Source organism: Odocoileus virginianus, chromosome 20 (assembly GCF_023699985.2).
Source record: "Odocoileus virginianus isolate 20LAN1187 ecotype Illinois chromosome 20, Ovbor_1.2, whole genome shotgun sequence".
Classification (NCBI taxonomy): domain Eukaryota; kingdom Metazoa; phylum Chordata; class Mammalia; order Artiodactyla; family Cervidae; genus Odocoileus; species Odocoileus virginianus.
In genome coordinates this window covers 40,895,621-40,914,908 of record NC_069693.1, presented here as the reverse complement: position 1 = coordinate 40,914,908, position 19,288 = coordinate 40,895,621, and the positions used below count along the sequence as shown (strand labels likewise).

Genomic DNA, 19,288 nt, shown 5'->3' with positions numbered 1-19,288 from the left:
TCTATGAGCTAGGTATGATTAATATCATTTTACAGTTGAGGAAACTGGTTCCCAGAAATTAACTATTTGACTGTCTCTTGTTCATATTTGTAATTAGTAAGGTTGGAGCAGAAACCTCATAACCAGATGTATTTGACCCCATAGTTATTATTGTTAATCATTATGCTAATAAGGGTATGCTAGGACCTTGAAAGATGAGACATTATTTTTCTTTTTTTTAAGGGTAGGTAGTGAGTTAGTTAGGGTTTCCCTGGTGACTCAGTGGTAAAGAATCAGCTGGCCAATTCATGTGACCTGGGTTCAGTCCCTGGGTTGGGAAGATCCTCTGGAGAAGGGAAATAGCAACCCGCTCCAGTATTCTTAACTGGGAAATCCCAAGGACAGAGGAGCCTGGCAGGCTACAGTCCATGGGTTCAAAAGAATGGGACAAGACTGAGCAACTTGAGCATGGAGCCTGAGTGTGTTAATTAGCTTGGGCTGCCATAACAAAGTATCATTTCTGACTTGGGCCTTTATTCTGCTTGGTTCAATTTTGTTCCCTCTGCTTGGAGTGCACCTGACCACAGATAGTTCCTCTGAGTCACCACAGACCCTGAATTCTACTATGAAATCCTTTAGGACGGGCTGGGAGGGGTAAATCCTACAGTGGTTATAGTTCAGCACTGTCTTTTGTAAATGGCATTTGTGTTGAATTGGCTATTTTCAATTTCAGTTTCTAAAGGTGCAGTGAGACTTTAAAAAAATCGAAGTATAGTTGACTTACAATGTGGTATTCTGCTGTACAGTGAAGTGATTCGGTCATACATACATATATATTCTTTTTCGTATCTTTTCTGTTGTGGTTTATCACAGAATATTGAATATCGTTCCCTGTGCCATCAGTAGGACCTTGTCATTTATCCGTCCTGTAGATACTTGCTTACATCTGCTAATCCCAACCTCCCACTCCGTCCCTCCCCCAATGCCCTCCCCCTTGGCAACCTTAAATCTGCTCTCTCTGTCTGTAAGACTGCTGTTTTGCAGACAGGCTCATTTGTGTCATGTTTTAGATTGCACATAGAAGTGGTATCATACAATGTTTGTCTTTGACTTATTTCACTTATTATGATAATCTCTAGTTGTATCTCTGTTGCTGCAAATGGTATTGCTTCATTCCTTTTTACGACTGAGTAATATTCCATTGTGTACATACCACACCTTCTTTATCCATTCATCTGCTGATGAACATTTAGGTTGTCTTCTTGTCTTTCTTATCATGAACAGTCAGTGCAGAGAGGCTTAGACACTTGTGGAGCAATCTGAATATGAAAACCTAGATTTCTATGACATTTTATATTTATTTTTTACAGTTGCCTTACCTACACACCTATTTCTACAACAATGTTTAAAGCAAACTACTGTCACGGAGTCTTCAAATCAGATTCATTCAAATTACATGAAAAATTTTTTCCTGCTCAAATTTCATGGGTTGAATAATATTTAACTCCTATTACAGCAACTTGGGCATACATGTATGGGAGAATATGCACAGTCGTCACCATCCAACTCAACCTGTGATCAGACTCGCAGCTTCTCAAGTGTTATTATGCATGGGAATCATGGGGTCTGGTGGAAATGCAGGTTCTGACTCTGAAGCCCTGAGCTGGGCTACGTGCACGTGCGTGTATGCGTCTGTGGCTCAGCCATGTCTATTTGTGACTCCATGGACTGTAGCCTACCAGGCTCCCCCGTCCATGGGATTTTTTTAGGCAAGAATACTGGAATGGGTTGCCATTTTCCTCCTCCAGGGATCTTCCTGGCCCAGGGATTGAACTCGCGTCTCTTGCATTGCAGGTGGATTCTTTACCTGCTGAGCCATCTGGAAGCCCAAGCTGGGGTATGAGATCCTGCATTTCTAACATCGCTCCCCCAGTCCCCCTTGGTTCCCAACCGGCGATGCTGAGCCTGCTGGTCTGGGGACCACACGCTGGGGAACCAGGCAGGCAGAGCAGCCTTTCAGCTGCAGCCGACAGTCACGAAGGTGTACAGTGTGGAGGGAGACCTAGGATAGGTGCCCGGAGGGACAGCTGCGTTGAGCTGGTTTCTGCATACCTCACCCTCTCCCAGGCGCCGAGTCCAGTGCTGCTCTTGGGACCCTGCAGAGTAAATCGCTAAGTGACCATAAGCTTTGTGAGAACAGTGTCTGCTCAATGCTTGGCAAGCAGTTGGAACTCCTTAACTGTTTTATTTTTGTCAGTTTTATTGAGGGGTAATTTACATAGAGTAAAAAATCACTTTAAAAAGTGCACAGTTCGATGAGTTTTGACAATATACACAGTCATGCCATAGGCACAATCAGGATATAGAATGCTTCCTGGACCCAAAAACTTCCTTTATGTCCCTTTTAGTCAATTTCCTTCTGACGCCCTAGTTGCTGGCAACCACTGAGTTGATTTCTGTTCTTATAGTTTTGCCCTTTCTTGAATATCACATAAATGAAAATGGGTCTGGCTTATTTCACCTACCATGATGCTTTTGAGATTCATTTGTATTGTTGCCCATATTAGTGATTCATTCTTTTTCTTGATAAGCAGTATTGCATCACATCTATTCACAGGCTAATAGATATTTGGTTGTTTCTAGTTTAGTTTAACATAAATAATGCAGCCACAACTTGTGCTCACATAAATTATTTCCACCTATGAGTGGAATTGCTGGGTCCTAAAGTTGAGTATATGTTATGATTTTATCAAAGACTGGCAAAATGTCTTCCAAGAGAGTTCTGGCTGTTCCTCATTTTCACCATAACTTGGATTTTTAATCTTTTTTAAAAATATGGCTATTCTTATGCTGATGTGTTAGTATCTTGTGGTTTTAATTTGTTTAATGACTAATAGGGCTTCCCAGGTGACTGGGGTAAAGAATCCCCCTGCCAAAGCAGGGGCCACAGGATAGACAGTTTTGGTCCCCGGGTCAGGAAGATCCCCTGGAGGAGTAAATGACAACCCACTCCAGGATTCTTGCCTGGAAAATTCCATGAACAGAGGAGCCTGGTGGTAAAGAGTCAGACAGGACTCTGAATGCATGCATACAATGACTAATTATGTTGAGCATCTTTTCATGGCTTATTTGCCATCATATACCTTCTTGATGTAGTTCTGATTTTTGCCCAATTAAAAAATTGGAGTCTGTGTCTTATAACTGATTTGGAAGAGATTTTTTATGTATTCTAGACACAAACATTTTGTCCAGTTTTTTTTAATATATATTTTGGAATATTACCCTTCCCCCAACCCTGGAGTCTTTTTGGACATTTTCCCCGAATGCCTGCACCCCTGACCCCATGAAATTTAATGCCAAGGATATACTGCATATCTGTTTATGCCCCATTGCTCTTTGAAGGGACACATTATGATATTTAAAAGTTTTATAGTCCCCTGAGAACAAATTTTTCCCCCTTTAGGGTGATATCGCCTTCACTGAGACTATATACTTTAATCAGATAAGTATTTTACAAATATTTGCTCTCCATTTGAGGCATGACTTTTCATTTTCTTAACACTATCTTTTGTAGAGCAGAGTTTTAAATTTTGATGAAATCTATTTCTTTTACAGAGTGAGCCTTTTCTTTTCTATCTAAAAAGTATTTGTCTAAACCCAGGTCAAAAACTTTTCTCCTGTATTTTCTTCCAGAAGTCTTATGTATTCATCTTTTACATCTAGGTTTATGATCCATTTCAAGTCACGTTTTTGTATATGGTACAACATAATAGTCAAGGTTCTTTTGCTTTTGAGATGGATGTCCAAATTTCAGGTATCGTATGTTGAAAATGGGCTTCCCAGATGGCGCTAGTGGTAAAGAACCTGCCTGCTAATGCAGAGATGTGGGTTCCATCCCTGCATTGGGAAGATCCCCTGGAGGAGGGCATGGCAACCCACTCCAGTATTCTTGCCTGGAGAATCCCCATGGACAGAGAAGCCTGGCAGGTTACAGTCCATAGGGTCACAAAGAGTCAGACCTGACTAAAGCAACTTAGCACGCAAGCATGAAATTTGAAAATACTATTATTTCCCTATTTCATTACCTCTGATCTTTTGTCAAAAGTAAATTGATTATTTTGTGTGGGTCTATTTCTGGACTCTTAGTTCTGTTCCACTGATCTGTCTGATATCATTATGCAAATACTATGCCATCTTGATTATAGTTGATAGCTTTATGAAATGACTGTGATTCCTCCAGGCTTGCTCTTCTTTTTCAAGGCTGTTTTGGTTATTATAGGTCCTTCATTTTATATCTAAATATAAAATCATCTTGACAATTTCCCCAAAAACCTGCTGTAATTCTGGTTGCAACTGAATTGGGTACATAGAAATTCTTGGGGGAGAATTCACATTTTAACAATATCAATTCTTCTGATCCATGAATATAGTTTGTCTCTGCATTTATTTTGGTTTTAAATGTGTTTATTTTGGTTTAAAGTGTTTTTTAAAGTTTTTAGCATGCAAATCTTGCACTTATATTGTTAGATTTATCCATAACTATTCAATGTCTTTTAAAGCTATTATACATTCTATTATAAAATTTTAATTTCCAGTTGTTCATTGCCAGCACATAGAAATATAATTGATTTTTGTATATAGATCTTATATCCTGTGACCATGCTAAACTCACATGCTAATTCTAACAGCTATGTGGTAGATTTTATGATAGAAAAAACTTTATTGTAGATTTTTTAAAATGTAGATGGTCATATTGAATCTCTTACTTTCTAATATATATGCTGTCTATTTCCTTTGCTTTCCTTATAGCACTGGCTAGGACCTCCACTACAATGTTGAATAGAGGTGGTACCAGTGAGCATTCTTTGAATTTCCTTTGTAAGATCTACTGAGATGAACATTTCATTTTTCTTTTTTCAGTCTGAGGATGTGGTAAATTTACATATTTTTTAATACTAATCCAATTTTGCCTCTTCAGGTAAACCCTGCATAGTCATCATGTAGTGTTCTTTTCATATATGGCTGAATTTTATTTACTCATATTTTAAAAAATATTTTTGAAGGTTATGGTAATGATGGACATTAATCTATAGTTTTCTTGTAAGATCTTTATCTGGTTTTGGTATCAGGATAATGCTGGCTTCAGAAGATGAATTAGAAAGTATTTTCTCTTCTGTTTTCTGGAGGGGTATTAATTCTTCCTTAAATGGTTAGCTTAATTCACTAGGGAAGTCATCTGGGCCTGGAGTTTTGTTTATGGAAAGATTTAAAACTATAAATCAAGTTCCTTCATGGCACATTATTTATTTATTTCCAAATAAGCTTTGGTAGTTTTTGTCTTTTAAGGCATCTGACCCTTTCATCTGAGTTATCAGCTTTATTGGCATACATTCACTCTTAATATCAATTTATCATTTTAATTTCCATGGGATCTCTAGTTATGTACCTGCTTTCATTTCTAATATTAGTGATTTACAGTTTCTTTATTCTTGATCATTCTGCCTAGAGGTTTATTGGTTTTATAGATGTTTTTAAAGAACCGGATTTATGTTTCCTTAATTTCTTAAAAATTGTTTTCCTGTTTTCTATTATATTGACTTCTGCTTTAATCTTTATTATTTCTTCTACTTTGGTTTAATTTTCTCTCATATTCCTAGGTTTTTTAAAATAGAAGCTGAGGTCGTTAATTTGAGACCTTTCTTGTTTTCTAATGTCAGCACCCTGGGGACATTGGATCAGGTCATATGATCCAAGATGCACAACATGTCTTGTGGTTGAGGCTCTTTTTACTTTGGACCACGTGTAACATGAACAATCTTTCACATAACCCAGTGGATGGGCAGGAGCAGTCTTCCCAAGTATGGGAGTACACTGCTTCCAAAATCCAAACAGGTCCTCCAAGCACTGGGCTCCTTTCTCAGTGGTAGGAAGTACATGAAAGAAAGAGTTAGTGGCTTGGTTATGTCTGTCTCTTTTCGACCCCTTAGACTGTAGCCCTCCAGGCTCCTCTGTGAATGGGATTCTCCAGGCAAGAATACTGGAGTGGGTTGCCATTCCCTTCTCTAGGGGATCTTCCCAACCCAGGGATCGAACCCGGGACTGCTGCATTACAGTTCAGCTTCCCTGAACCACCAGGGAAGCCCCCAAGGAATTAGAGTACCCTCCTATTTCCTTTTCTTTAGAGGGAATATTCTACTACTTCAGACAACCTTTAAAAACTTTGCTGATGCAGACATTGGAATCCTTTCCTTCTCACCCTTAACAGAGCACATATTTTATGAGGCATCCGGAAGACTTGCCTCTCCTTTCTCATCTGATCCAACTGCCTTGACATCATTGAGACAGGGAACTAATGTCAGATTCTGGGAAATGTCCTAATGACTTAGGTTACTTTAGACTGTATTATGACATAAATCAGAGTTACCATATTCTGGGGCCAGACTCTAAATGTATGCTATTTTGCATTGGATGTATAGGCATCCTCATTTGTGATTGGTAGGTGTCATGGGTTGAATGGTGGTCCCTTTCTGCCCCTGCCCAAAAGATACATCCACTTGGAACCTACATACATGACCTCATTTGGAATAAGAATCTTTGCAGATGTAATTAAGGTTTCAAGATAAGATCATCTTGGGTTAGGGTGGGGTCTAAATCCAATGATAAGTGTCCTGAGATGAGAAGGGAAGACACATAGGGAGAAGGTGATGTGAAGATGGAGGCAGAGGCTGAAGTGATGTGTCTACAAGCCAAGATTTGCTGGCAACTACCAGAAACTGGAAGAGGCAAGGAAGGCTTTTTCCCTGAAGCTTTCAGAGTGAGCATAGCTCTGCTAACACCTTGATTTCAGACCTCTCTCTCCCGAACTGCGAGTGAATAAGTTTCTATTCTTTCAAGCCACCAACTTGGTGATAAATTGTTAGGGCAGCCCCAGGAAACTAACATCCTGTGGAAAAGGAGATGTTTTGCTGGATCAGAGACTGCAAACCATGTACATGACACTGTGGTAAGCTGCCCCAGTAAATATACCCCGTTTGGCACAGGAACTGCATTTCAGCTATTCCTTGGTTGAGTTTTTCTCCCACCATCTGCAAAGATAGTTCTGGCATCTCTACTTCATTTAATGTGAGCCATCACTTTTTCTGAGCTTTAAAAAATTTTTTTAATTGTATTTATTTATTTATTGGCTGTGCCGGGTCTTCGTTGCTGCCTGCAAGCTTTCTCTCATGGCCGTGAGCAGAAGCAGGGCTACTCTTTGTCGCTGCGGGCTTCTCTTGCTGCGACGCGCGGGCTCTAGGTGCATGGGCTTTCAGTAGTTACGGCTCGAGGGTTCTAGAGTGTGAGCTTAGTAGTTGTGATGCCCAGGCTTTAGTTGCTCTCAGGCACGTGGGATCTTCCCAGACCAGGGATCGAATCTGTGTCCTCTGTGTTGGCGGGCAGATTCTTAACCACTGAACCACCAGGGAAGTCTTTTTCTGAACTTTCTGATGCTTTAATGGAAAGTCCCATTTCTTGTCTCAAAGGAGAGGCTTCATTTATGAACAAACATTCCCTTTATATCCAGCTTTATATTCTGTGTATTCCTTCTAGCACTGTGACCAGCATCCCCCGGACCCATTCCTGGGCACACTCTACCAGTCCTGCTGGGACCTGTTCATGGGCTCCTGCCGCTCCTTTGGTTTTTCAACCCTGAGGTCCTTTTGCAGGCTTGGAGCAGTTGACTCATGCTCAGATCCGACCCTAGGAGTTTTCTGGTGGTCAGTGAGGGAGGTGGTAGCAGCACTGTCTTATAAGCCCCATTTAAGAGAGGCTTTTCCCAAAGTCTGCTCATGGCTATCCAGGGAGTGGGCCACTTCTGCAGACTCAGAGGCTTCAAAGTTTTCTGGTGCGTGTACTCCGATGACCCTAGCCCAAGTTTCAGAGTCCTACGCCGTCCTCATCAGGGTCCCGACTCTGGTGTAGATAACTTGCTTAGGTTGGCAGTTGAGATTTCTCTGCGATTTGGTTCCTGGCGGTCAGCTCCGTGCCTATGATGCCGCCATGAGGGCCCTTGCTCTCTCATGGTGTGCTGACCCTGTGACTGGTCACCCTCAGCCTGGTTTTTCCTGGGAGGCATTGATGGTGTTCATCAGTGGGCTCCCAGCCCTGCAGTCATGTCCATTTTACCCCCACACCGCTCCAACCTCAGAGCTCTTGCATGAGGCAGTGCATTCCATCCACATGGGTCCTGGGCCCCAGGAGACCCACAGGTGGGAGCCTTGGTAACTGCTGATACTACATGTCCCAGATGATTAAAGACTCCCAATGGGGTTGTCATGTGAGCTGCCTAGCAAATTGAGAATTGCATTCCCTAAGTCTGTTTGCAAGGACGACTCAATCCCAATTCTGTTAGTTCAGGTTCCCTAGAGGCAGAGCCTGAGATGAGAACTCAGGGGCACAGGATTCACAGAGAGGGTTCTCTTCCAGAAAATCGTGTAAGGGAGGGGATCAAGTAGGAGAAGCTGAGAGAAAGAGCAGCATGAGGAGGTACCCTCAGAAAAGCTCAGCCTTGTCTGAGTCACAGTGATGGGTAGGAGCTCTGGGCATAAGTCACACTGCAGCTGTGCGTCCTCAGGGCCATGGGCTGCCTTTGCCGCATGCTGCAAGGGTTTAACTTCTGGGGCAAAGGACTCCCCATCAGTTGAGGACAATTCTCCAGAAGAGGGGCTGCTGGGGGCCATTACCAGCCTACTTCGTAGCAGCTGGGGTCCAGAAAGGGGCTCTGGGAGAACACCAAAGCACTCCAGAGATCTCAGCTAATTCCAAGTTAGCATCATTCAAGATGAAACGTTTCATGAGGTAGCATGTATTGTCTTCCGGAACACATAACTCTATCACGATAGTGAATTTTTTCTGGCAATGCTCCCCATAGTTTGCAGAGCAGACACTCCTAAGTTAGTAGCACATTATGGTAATTGTTTGGTTCTCAAAATAATTTTATCGCCTCTGTTGTCTACCCCAGAGTTTTCTGTGTTTATGTGTATGTATGTTGGGGGTATTTTTGCTACAAACATAGTGCTATCATTCTAATAAATTCTTGGAGGATGTCATTAAGAGATTAAACTACATAATTTTTTGCAGTAATTAAAAAAAAATCTTTTTCAGATTTGTTACAATATTGGTTCTGTTTTTTTTTTGGGGGGGGGGGCCACAAGGTGTGTGTGATCTTAGCTCCCTGACCAGGGATCGAACTCTCATCTCCTGTGTTGGAAGATGATGTCTTAACCACTGGACCTCCAGGGAAGTTCCTAAACTATACTTTGAATCACAAGATCAGTTAATGTTAAAGCACATTCATCATCAGACTTACTGTTGGAGGTTGTGATGGGAGAACCACTGCTCAAGTGATGAGAATAATGACAAAGGACAGCAGATCCTTTTTGCCACCTGCTGAAGAGGCAGTGCCGGGTTATATTCATGTAAGTGTAGTTTCAGTTCACTTTGCCCTAGTTTTGAAATTCCGCAATTCCTGATTAGTTGTTGGGCTGCACCCCACAGACCTGCAGGGTTTGTAAAGGCCCAGTCTGGAGACCGAAGAAAGAGTCCAGAAACAGGGACAGAGGCAGCAAAAGTTTATTTAACAGGGCGTCTGAAGCAGAGCTCCTGTGGAGCCATGCCTTACCATGTACAGCAGACAGCAGGCAGAACAGAGCAGCAATCTTTACTACCCCCGGGGAGAAGGGGTAGTATTTATATTCTCCATTTATAGGGGGAGCTGACGTCAGCTTGGCTCATCAGTTGCCATGGAAACCAGAGGCTGGGGCAGGGGCAAGTACATAGGCAGTTACTGATGAAGCCCTATAATTAAGAGGATTAGAGAGTTCTGTGAGTGAAGCAGGGCCTGGCCGAGCAGGGGGTATGCAGAGAGCAAGAGAACAGACGTCTTGAGTGGCCTGACCATAGAATTGTTTCACGTGAGGGCAATTTCAAATTTTGTATGTAGAATTCTTTATATTACATGATTTCAAAATGACATCATTCTGTGGTAAAGAACCTGTCTGCCAACACAGGAGACGTAAGAGGCATGGGTTCGATCCCTGGGTCGGGAAGATCCCCTGGAGGAGGGCATGGAAACCCACTCCCAGTATTTTTGCTTGGAGAATCCCATGGACAGAGGAGCCTGGTGGGCTACAGTCCATTGGATCATTCTAATTCACATCAAATACAACATGTGGTATTGCCTAATGCTTTTCTGTATTTGTCTTTCATGTCTTAATCTGGTAGGAGTTTACTTTTATACATGATGTGAGGTAGGGATCTGACTTTTTTTCTGTTTCAAATGAGGAGCCAGATGTCATGACCTCATTTATTGAAAACTCCATCATTTTCCTGATTTTCTCTATATACATATGTCCATTTCTGGACTTTCTATTATCTTTCTTTGGTTTGTCTAACCCCATCTGCTTCACGCTCTTTTGAATACTTCATGGTCTGTTTTCATATTTGGTAGAACAAATGCCCAAACAATTTTGTTTCCTTTTCAGGCTTTTCCTGGTTATCCTCTTGCATTTTCTCTTTCCAATGAAGTTGAGTTTGGGCTCGCCCAGTTCCATAAAAATTCCTGGAGGGGTAGTGATTGGGATGGCAGTGAATTTATAGTTTAATTGGAGGAGCTCTGACATCTTTACAATATTGAGTGTTCCCATCCAGCCCATGGTTGTGCCTTTCCACTTATTTAGGTCTTCTTTTATGTCCCACAGTAAATTTTTATAGTTTTCTTCTCATAGGTCCTGAACATGTCTTGGTAGGTTTAGTCTCAGCTATTCTACATTTTTTGTCTGCATTGCGAATGAACCTGGAGGGTTTCTGGGGTGGACTTAGCATTGTGAATGAACCTGGAGGGTTTCTGGGGTGGACTTAGCATTGTGAATGAACCTGGAGGGTTTCTGGGCTGGACTTAGCATTGTGAATGAACCTGGAGGGTTTCTGGGCTGGACTTAGCATTGCGAATGAACCTGGAGGGTTTCTGGGCTGGACTTAGCATTGTGAATGAACCTGGAGGGTTTCTGGGCTGGACTTAGCATTGCGAATGAACCTGGAGGGTTTCTGGGCTGGGCCTATGTCAGGCCGGGACTCTTCAGGTTTGGTGGGATGTCTCTAGCTCCTAAGTGAAGGTGGCTGTATCCCCACTTGGCAGATCAGAGGGCGGGACTGCATGTGGAAGGAGGTTCACTTTCTGCATGTGCAGTCCCCGGGTTTTGGCCTGAAATGCTGCTGCAGCCTTCTAGCTGATGTACAAGGACAGGTGGGCTCCACTGGCTCCAATGCAGACAGATTCTGAATGTGGCTACTCTACTAATTTCTCTCCTGATCACTCCATCCCTGGCTTTCTGTATTTGTTTCCTCTGAACACAAGGTTACTTTGAGTCTCTTTTTCCCCCTGTCTCAGCGGCTCTGGCTATGGTGTTTTTCACTGTGGTTTCCTCCACTCCTTTCCACCTTACACGGTCTGCTTTTCATCTTCTAGGAATTGTGGACAAGTTCTTCTTTGTCCAACCTAGTGATGGACTCACTCTTCCTTTTTCTTTTTTTATAGTTTAATTGACTGGGCAATTATTGGCTGGGCTGGGGCTTTGTTGCACAGGTATTTCTCTGGTTGAGGCAAGCGGAGGCTGCTCTCTAGTTGTGGTGCCAGGGCTTCTCATTGCGGTGGCTTCTCCCCTTGCAGAGCACCAGCTCCAGAGCACTCGGGCTTCAGTAGTTGCAGATCCCAGGTCTAGGGCACAGGCCCCATGGTTGTGGCGCTGGGGCTTAGTTGCTTGACATCACGTGGGATCCTCCTGGATCAGGGATCGAACCAGTGTCTCCTGCATCGTCAGGTAGATTCTTTACCAATGACCCACCAGGGAAGCCCCACTCTTTCTTTTTAAAATATGACTTTTCAGGGATTAGAGGCAGGAGGGCAGGGAGACAGGAATGCTTCATGTGTCTCCTGGGTCTCGTTGTTTTGCGTGTTCATTTTTCTTAAGTCAGGAGACCCTGAGATATGCTTTCATGGTGGCACAGAGGCCAACAGAGCCAGAGGGAAGGTAAAGGTGCAGGGAAGCAGTGATGACGGAGGCAGTGCAGTCCCCTGGGCACCTTGAAGGGCTGAACCCAAAGGTCAGGGCTGATTTCAGACAGGCAGCGTGGGTCAAGGGCAGGCAGAGGTGTAGGTGTGCCTGCAGGTTTGATGGTAGAAGATGAGCTGTATTCTTGTTGATTCCTTCTGTATTTTGTGAGAGCCAGGATGTGAGGTTGTCATGGGGAGAGGGAGATGGTTGGTTGCAGAGAGGAGCCAAGGGTTTCTGGAGAGAAACGAAATCATTTCCGTGGGGAGCATGAGAGTGAGCCAGCCAGGGAACAGGGAAATAGGCTTCCTGGGTTGTGCTGGAAGCCAGCCCTTGGATCAGAGTTCCAGCCCACAGGCACTGCCCTCAGCCAGTCTTTAGCCACGCTGAAGAGGGTACTGGTTTGGAAGTTGGAGAACTTGGGTTCAGTTCAGTTCAGTTCAGTCACTCAGTCGTGTCTGACTCTTTGCGACCCCATGAACCACAGCATGGCAGACCTCCCTGTTCATCACCAACTCCCGGAGTTCACTCAAACTCATGTCCATTGAGTCGGTGATGGCATCCAACCATCTCATCCTCTGTCGTCCCCTTCTCATCCTCTGTCGTCCCCTTCTCCTCCTGCCCTCAATCTTACCCAGCATCAGGGTCTTTCCAAATGAGTCAGCTCTTTGCATCAGGTGGCCAATGTATTGGAGTTTCAGCTTCAGCATCAGTCCTTCCAATGAACACCCAGGACTGATCTCCTTTAGAATGGACTGGTTGGATCCCTTTGCAATCCAAGGGACTCTCAAGAGTGCTCTCCAACACCACAGTTCAAAAGCATTAATTCTTCGGTGCTCAGCTTTCTTTATAGTCCAACTCTCACATCCATACATGACCACTGGGAAAACTATAGCCTTGACTATACGGACCTTTGTTGGCGAAGTAATGTCTCTGCTTTTTAATATGCTGTCTAGGTTGGTCATAACTTTCCTTTCAAGGAGTAAGTGTCTTTTAATTTCATGGCAGCAGTCACCAGCTGCAGTAATTTTGGAGCCCCCCCAAAATAAAGTCAGCCACTGTTTCCCCATCTATTTGCCATGAAGTGATGGGACCGGATGCCATGATATTAGTTTTTGAATGTTGAGCTTAAGTCAACTTATTCACTCTCCTCTTTCACTTTCATCAAAAGCTCTTTAATTCTTCTTCACTTTCTGCCATAAGGGTGGTGTCATCTGCGTATCTGAAGTTATTGCTATTTCTCCCGGCAATCTTGATTCCAGCTTGTGCTTCATCCAGCCCAACATTTCTCGTGATGCACTCTGCATATAAGTTAAATAAACAGGGTGACAATAGCAGCCTTGACGTACTCCTTTTCCTATTTGGAACCAGTCTGTTGTCCCATGTCCAGTTCTAACTGTTGCTTTCTGACCTGCATACAGGTTTCTCAAGAGGCAGGTCAGGAGAACTTGGGTGGGATCTGGTTAATCTTTTCCACCTGTGATTTTCTTCACATACCCAGGAGGTCCAGGACTCGGAAGGTCTGGGTTCAAATCCTCCTGTGACTTCTTGTAAGCTGTGAGACCCAGGGGGTGCTGCCTCCCTTCAGAGCCCTTCTTCTTTTCTCTTCAGAGGTCATGGTGACACTGGCCTCATGGGGTGACTGTGAGTGACACTGGGCATAAAAATGGCAAGTTCAGAAATTCTGGGAACATTGTAATGAATTGGGCTGTAATGATACTTATGTCTATACTGTGCAAGTGAGGTAAGTTGCTTCAGTCATGCCCAGCTCTTTGTGACCCTATGGACCATAGCCTGCCAAGCTCCTCTGTCCATGGGGAGTCTCCAGGCAAGAATACTGGAGTGGGTTGCCAAGTCCTCTTCCAGGGAATCTTCCCCACCCAGGGATTGAACCTGCATCTCTTACCTCTTCTGCATTGACACATAGCTTTCTAGAATAAAAAACATTGCTGAGGTCAAATTTGGGAAGAGAAAGATTGAGATGGGTAATAATGCCACCCTCTGGTTAAATTGCGACACTGACTCTAATTTCTGCCTATTTTGAGGCCCTTTGCCCCAATTCCTTGTTATCCCCTCAACTCCATCACGTCCAACTCTTCTATCCTCCATTCACACATCAGTCATCTATACCTTCAAAGCACTTTCTAGACACTGGGTCTGGAAGGGACACAGAAGGTCTTCCTGCTGATTCTGATGCTAATCACTCTCCTATCCCTGGCATCCATCTTTAACGTGGAAGCCTCTCGGGGCCAGGGTCCTTTGGAAGATAAGCTGAGAAATTTCCACCCAAGTAGAAGACCATGCTGCTTGTACATGGCATTTCTGTTTGAGACAGGGTGGGTTCTCTCCACAGGCAACTATAGATTCTGCCAGCCCCTAGAGGGGGTGCCTGTGTGCCCACCAGACAGGATCTGGCTGAGCTGTAGTGATAGGGCTGCATCTGCTTTGGACATAAGTAACCTTATCCATGGGCTTTCCCGGTGGCTCAGTGGTAAAGAATCTGCCTGCAGTGCAGGAGGTACAGTTGGGAAGATCGCTTGAAGAAGGGCATGGCAACTCGCTCCAGTATTCTTGCCTGGAAAATCCCCATGGACAGAAGAGCCTGGCAGGCTACAGCCCATAGGGTCTCAAAGAGTCAGACACGACTGAAGTGACTTAGCATGCACGCACGCAACCTTATCCATAGAAATCTTTTCTCACTGTAGTTTTACATCTGGAGAGGCTTCCAGAATCAACTTTCTAGGTGAGTCAGGAGCATTGCGGGCTGTCTGTACCTCATTCACTCCTAGAAAGCAGAAAGTGTTCAAACAGAAGTTGGTGTAGTTGGCGGGGAAGGTGGAGTTTAGGTCAGCTAAGACTTCCCTAAAAGAAGAACAAAACTGTGCCCAGAGCAGGCAAGTTGGAAAACTTCAATGTATGACTTGTTCTTTCCCCCAAATTCCTCTTTTCCCCGTATTTCATTTTTTTCCAGAAAACGTGTGATTTTATATGCTTTTCTCTGCATGTATTAAACAAATTGCACAGCTGAATAGCTTTTCTTAAAACCTGGACATTCACCAAAAATAAGTTTGCCAGCACAGACAATTAAGCTTTCTTCTTTGAACAATGGAGTGACTGACTGGCACATTTGAAATGCAAGCCTGTTTTTTTTATTCCACTGTTCATCCTTCAAGCTGATAAACAGCAACAATGGGAAACAGCTGGGACAGGAAAACATTTGAGTTTGTATTTTCAAAGCAAGCAAGAAAGAAACCCGTCAGTGTGGGCCAGATCCCGTCTTCCGCCTGAGGGCGAGCCGGCATTTGGGGAGGGAAAAATACTATACATATTTCTAATCAAACATTACATATTTATTAATGTGCAGCTGGTGCATTGTATTCCGAGGGTTGGTGGTGGGGGGTGTCTCCCCCCACCCCCTCACCATCCGCCTTGTTCCTCTAATGTGTCTTGTCTGGCAGGCTGGTATTGTTCTGTAACTGACATTACTTTATAAGAATCCAGAACTGAGTACATTTAATAGGAGTCATGGAGACAATCGCTCTCTGAGCAGTTTGGGTCCCTGTGACGTAGCTGTCATCTGAGCCCGAGTGCCTGTTCTGGGAGCAGTACAGGTGGGCAATGGACTTATTTTTAGGCAGGTGCCTGGGGGACATCGTATATGGGGAAGCCCCCAGCACCTTTGCTGCTACCCCCACATCACCACTGGGGTCCCTCCTATGAAGGCCATGGCTCCCACCCACGTGTCTGTGTCTGTTCTAAACGTGGGAGCAAATTTCTTGTGATGCTCACGGAGATTAAACTTGCCGTGCATTTCATTGAAAGCAAGGGTTGCATCTGTTCATTAGGTGAGGAGGCTCACCTTGTCAGTTTCCATTGAGCGCTGGCACGAGCGATCACTTTATCATCATTTGTCAGCAACCTCGACAGGTTTTACTCAGCTTTGATTCCTCCCGGGCCCTGCTGTCATAACTTCATTGGCTTCATGGTAGCAGCTGGGCTCCCTGGTGTAATCGTCTAATAGATCGACTTTGCCTTAATATTGGTAATACGTTAGATGCAAAAGAATGCGCAAGAAAGGCGAAAACATTAAAGTCCAGACAAGCCACATACTCCTGTAACAACCCCAGCTCCACCCTAAACTCATGGCCCCATCCATCTTTGGAAATCTCATTATTCTGAGGAATGGAGGGAATCTGTCTCTTAGAGCTTGGAAAAACCGGAGCTGAGATTTCAGTCTCCCTCTTGTTTTGTGGTCCAGGAAATTTAGGAGGGGAGGGTGGAAAGGGTTCTTGGCCAGGGGTTGGGTGGGTGCCCTTGCCTGCTGCGGCCCCGCTGTGGCCTTGGTCTTCCCATCTTCAGTAGATGGGAAGTGAGCAGGACGTCAGGGCTCTTATCCTCCGATTCACACTGGCGCCAGGCAGCAGTGGAGATGAGCAAGTGGGGGGGGGGGGACTGTGGCAGGCTGGAGGGCATTACCACCCCTCGGTCTCCAGCAGCTTGTATGTTGCCGGGGTGAATGCAAGCCTGTCAGACCTAGAGGTTTAGATTTTTAAAGAGGAACTGGAATTCTGAGTTTATTTTTTGGCCACAACCTGTGGCATGCAGGATCTTAGTTCTGTGACCAGGGATTGAACTTGTGCCCCCTGCAGTGGAAGCGCTGAGTCTTAACCACTGGACCACCAGGGAAGTCCCTGGAATTCTGAATTTTTAGGTCAATTGTTTTAACTTTTAGTGTTGGCACTGAATTAAAATAAATTGAGAAACCCCACTCCATTGATAAAGTAAAATATCTGCTGGTTCTGATTAAGTATGATGATGGTGATGAATGACAGTTGATATTAATATTGTTGAGTCCTTGTCACGTACCAGGGTCTGTTTTAGGCAGGTTTTATCCTCACAACAATGCTGTGAGACAGGTACTGATGCTATCCCTGTTTTACAGGTGAGGAAGTGGAAGCTCCATAAGTAACTTGTCCAAGGTCACTATCCTTGCTGTCCAGCTTATCAGATAATTTACTTCCAGGAACTTGGAGATCTACTGACAAGGGACACTGGGCCTGTGTGGAAATACGGCTTGTGTCTGAAGATAGATTTCCTGGCAGAGGACGACTTATTTCAATGTTGCATTTAGAAAAACAAAAACAAAAAAATCTATGTTGTCCTTAAAAAATAAAACAAAAAACAAATACCCCCTTTCTGGAATTTTCCACCTCAATATTATCACTGTCTTCCAAAATCCTGGGATTTCATTAAGTATCGGGGAATAACCATGTTAATTTCAAAGTTTCAGGGCAGAGGCTAAAGGATGTGCTTGTGTTTCTTGACTTTATCAAAACATACTTTTATTCATAGCCTAGAGCTCCTCCTCAGGTTTGCTGAAAACCCCAGCTGTCTGCTCTGCTCCTCATAACACAGCTCTTGGAAATTCTGAGTGGATGTTTACCTGAAATTTACTAGAGCCTTGGTAAATATTTGTGGGATGGATGGGTGGTGAATTAAAAATTTGAATGTAGAGTGTTTTGAACAAGAATCTCTTTTTATTTTTTGGCTTCTGACTGTGCTTAATTTTTTTCCTGTCATTATCTCTGATTGTCATTCTTTGGCCCTACTGTCACAGACCAACGTGCACATGTCCATTCACTTACCTGTGCTTCAACACACACCCAAGCACATGCAGACACAGTGCTTACATGTGGAAGTGTTAGTTACTCAGCCTCAGTCGTGTCCGACTCTTGGTGACGCCATGGAGCGGGACCCAGCAGGCTCCTCTGTCCATGGGATTCTCCAGGTAAGAACACTGGAGTGGGCTGCCATTTCCTTCTCCAGGGGATCTCCCTGACCCAGGGATCGAGCCTGGGTCTCCTGCATTGCAGGCAGACTATTTGCCGTCTGACCACCAGGGAAGCCTCCACACAAATGTGTGCACACTTACATGTGGGCCAACACATATATGTGCAAATGCACATATGTATGTGTGGTTCAATATACACATGCACACACATGGCCAGCATGTAAATGTGCACATGCTTATGTGTGATTCAACATCCACGTGTGTTATATGCTCGGAGTGGTTCAGAAACACCTGTGAGGTGGGAGTTTCACTGTATCCCTGAGTGAGCCTGAATCCTGCCCAGGCTTAGAAGTGATGCAATAAGCTTCTAATGCAGAGGGAAGAGGGTAGGGAGCTTGTCCTGTTCCTCACCTGAGCCAGCATCTTCAGCTCCCCCAGGTAATGTCTGATGTTGGCTGATAAGCAACATTTCCAGAGGGCGGTGGAAAATACTTACTGGTCAATGTAACATTCCCCAGAGAACACTTCGGCTGTGCAGAGTTCCACCCAGTGGGTCCCAGCCTTGTAGGTGGGTGGGAGAAGGGAGGTGGGATTTTCTGGGGTGTGATATGGAGGTGGATCACACATTGGGTGTCCCTTGTGGCAGAATGTGCGTGTAAACTCACGCGAAGCAGTGGGTGCCCACACACGTGTGCAGGCCACCAAGGGACACCTTGGGAAGAGAGGAGGGGACAAGTGTAGGGTCTTTCCTACACCTGTCCAGGTGTGATGCGCCCTCTGCTGGCTGGGCCAGGGAACAGCGGCAGCCTCGAGCTGAAAGGGGGTCCATACCTGGCCGCAAGTCCCCCCTTCAGGAGGTTGCCTGGAGGAACAGCGCTATCTCCCTGGGGAAGCCGGGGTTGGTCAGAGCCTTGGGGGGGTGGGGGGGTGGTGGTCAGTAACTTCTCATCAGGACTGGCATTTCACTCAAGGGACTTTGGGGGCCCTGTCTTTTTTGGCAAAGAAGTGGCTGATACTCAGGCAGGTGGCCGGAGATTTTCTTAGACTGTGGAAGTTGGGGTTGAGGGGGCTCCTGTCCCTTACACCCACTTCCAAGGCAAGAATGGGGAAATGGAAGCAGGGACTGATGCGGAGGTGAGAATAATTGAGGCTAATAATACTTGTTGATAATGCAATTTGAGCGCTGACTATATATCCATTTCTGGGCTAGGTGCTTCTGAGAGATAATTTCTAATCTTGACAACCAGTCTGTGAGTCGGTATCTTTAGCATCCATCCGGGTTCAATTTTCAGATGATGTTAACTGCAGCTCAGAGACGCCAAATCAACTCACGCAAGTTTATACAGCGTGGGCACGCAGAATCAGTGCTGAAACCCAGGACTCCAGGACTCCGCAGCCCTTTTCTGTCCCCAGAAGAAGCCCACGCCTGAGA

General features: G+C 44.6%; 1 long non-coding RNA gene across 1 annotated transcript in view; it reads right to left on the bottom strand.

Moving 5' to 3' along the window:
• Positions 1–19,288, bottom strand: part of LOC139029923 (uncharacterized) — a 46,929-nt gene that overhangs the window by 4,869 nt on the left and 22,772 nt on the right. The window lies entirely within an intron of this gene.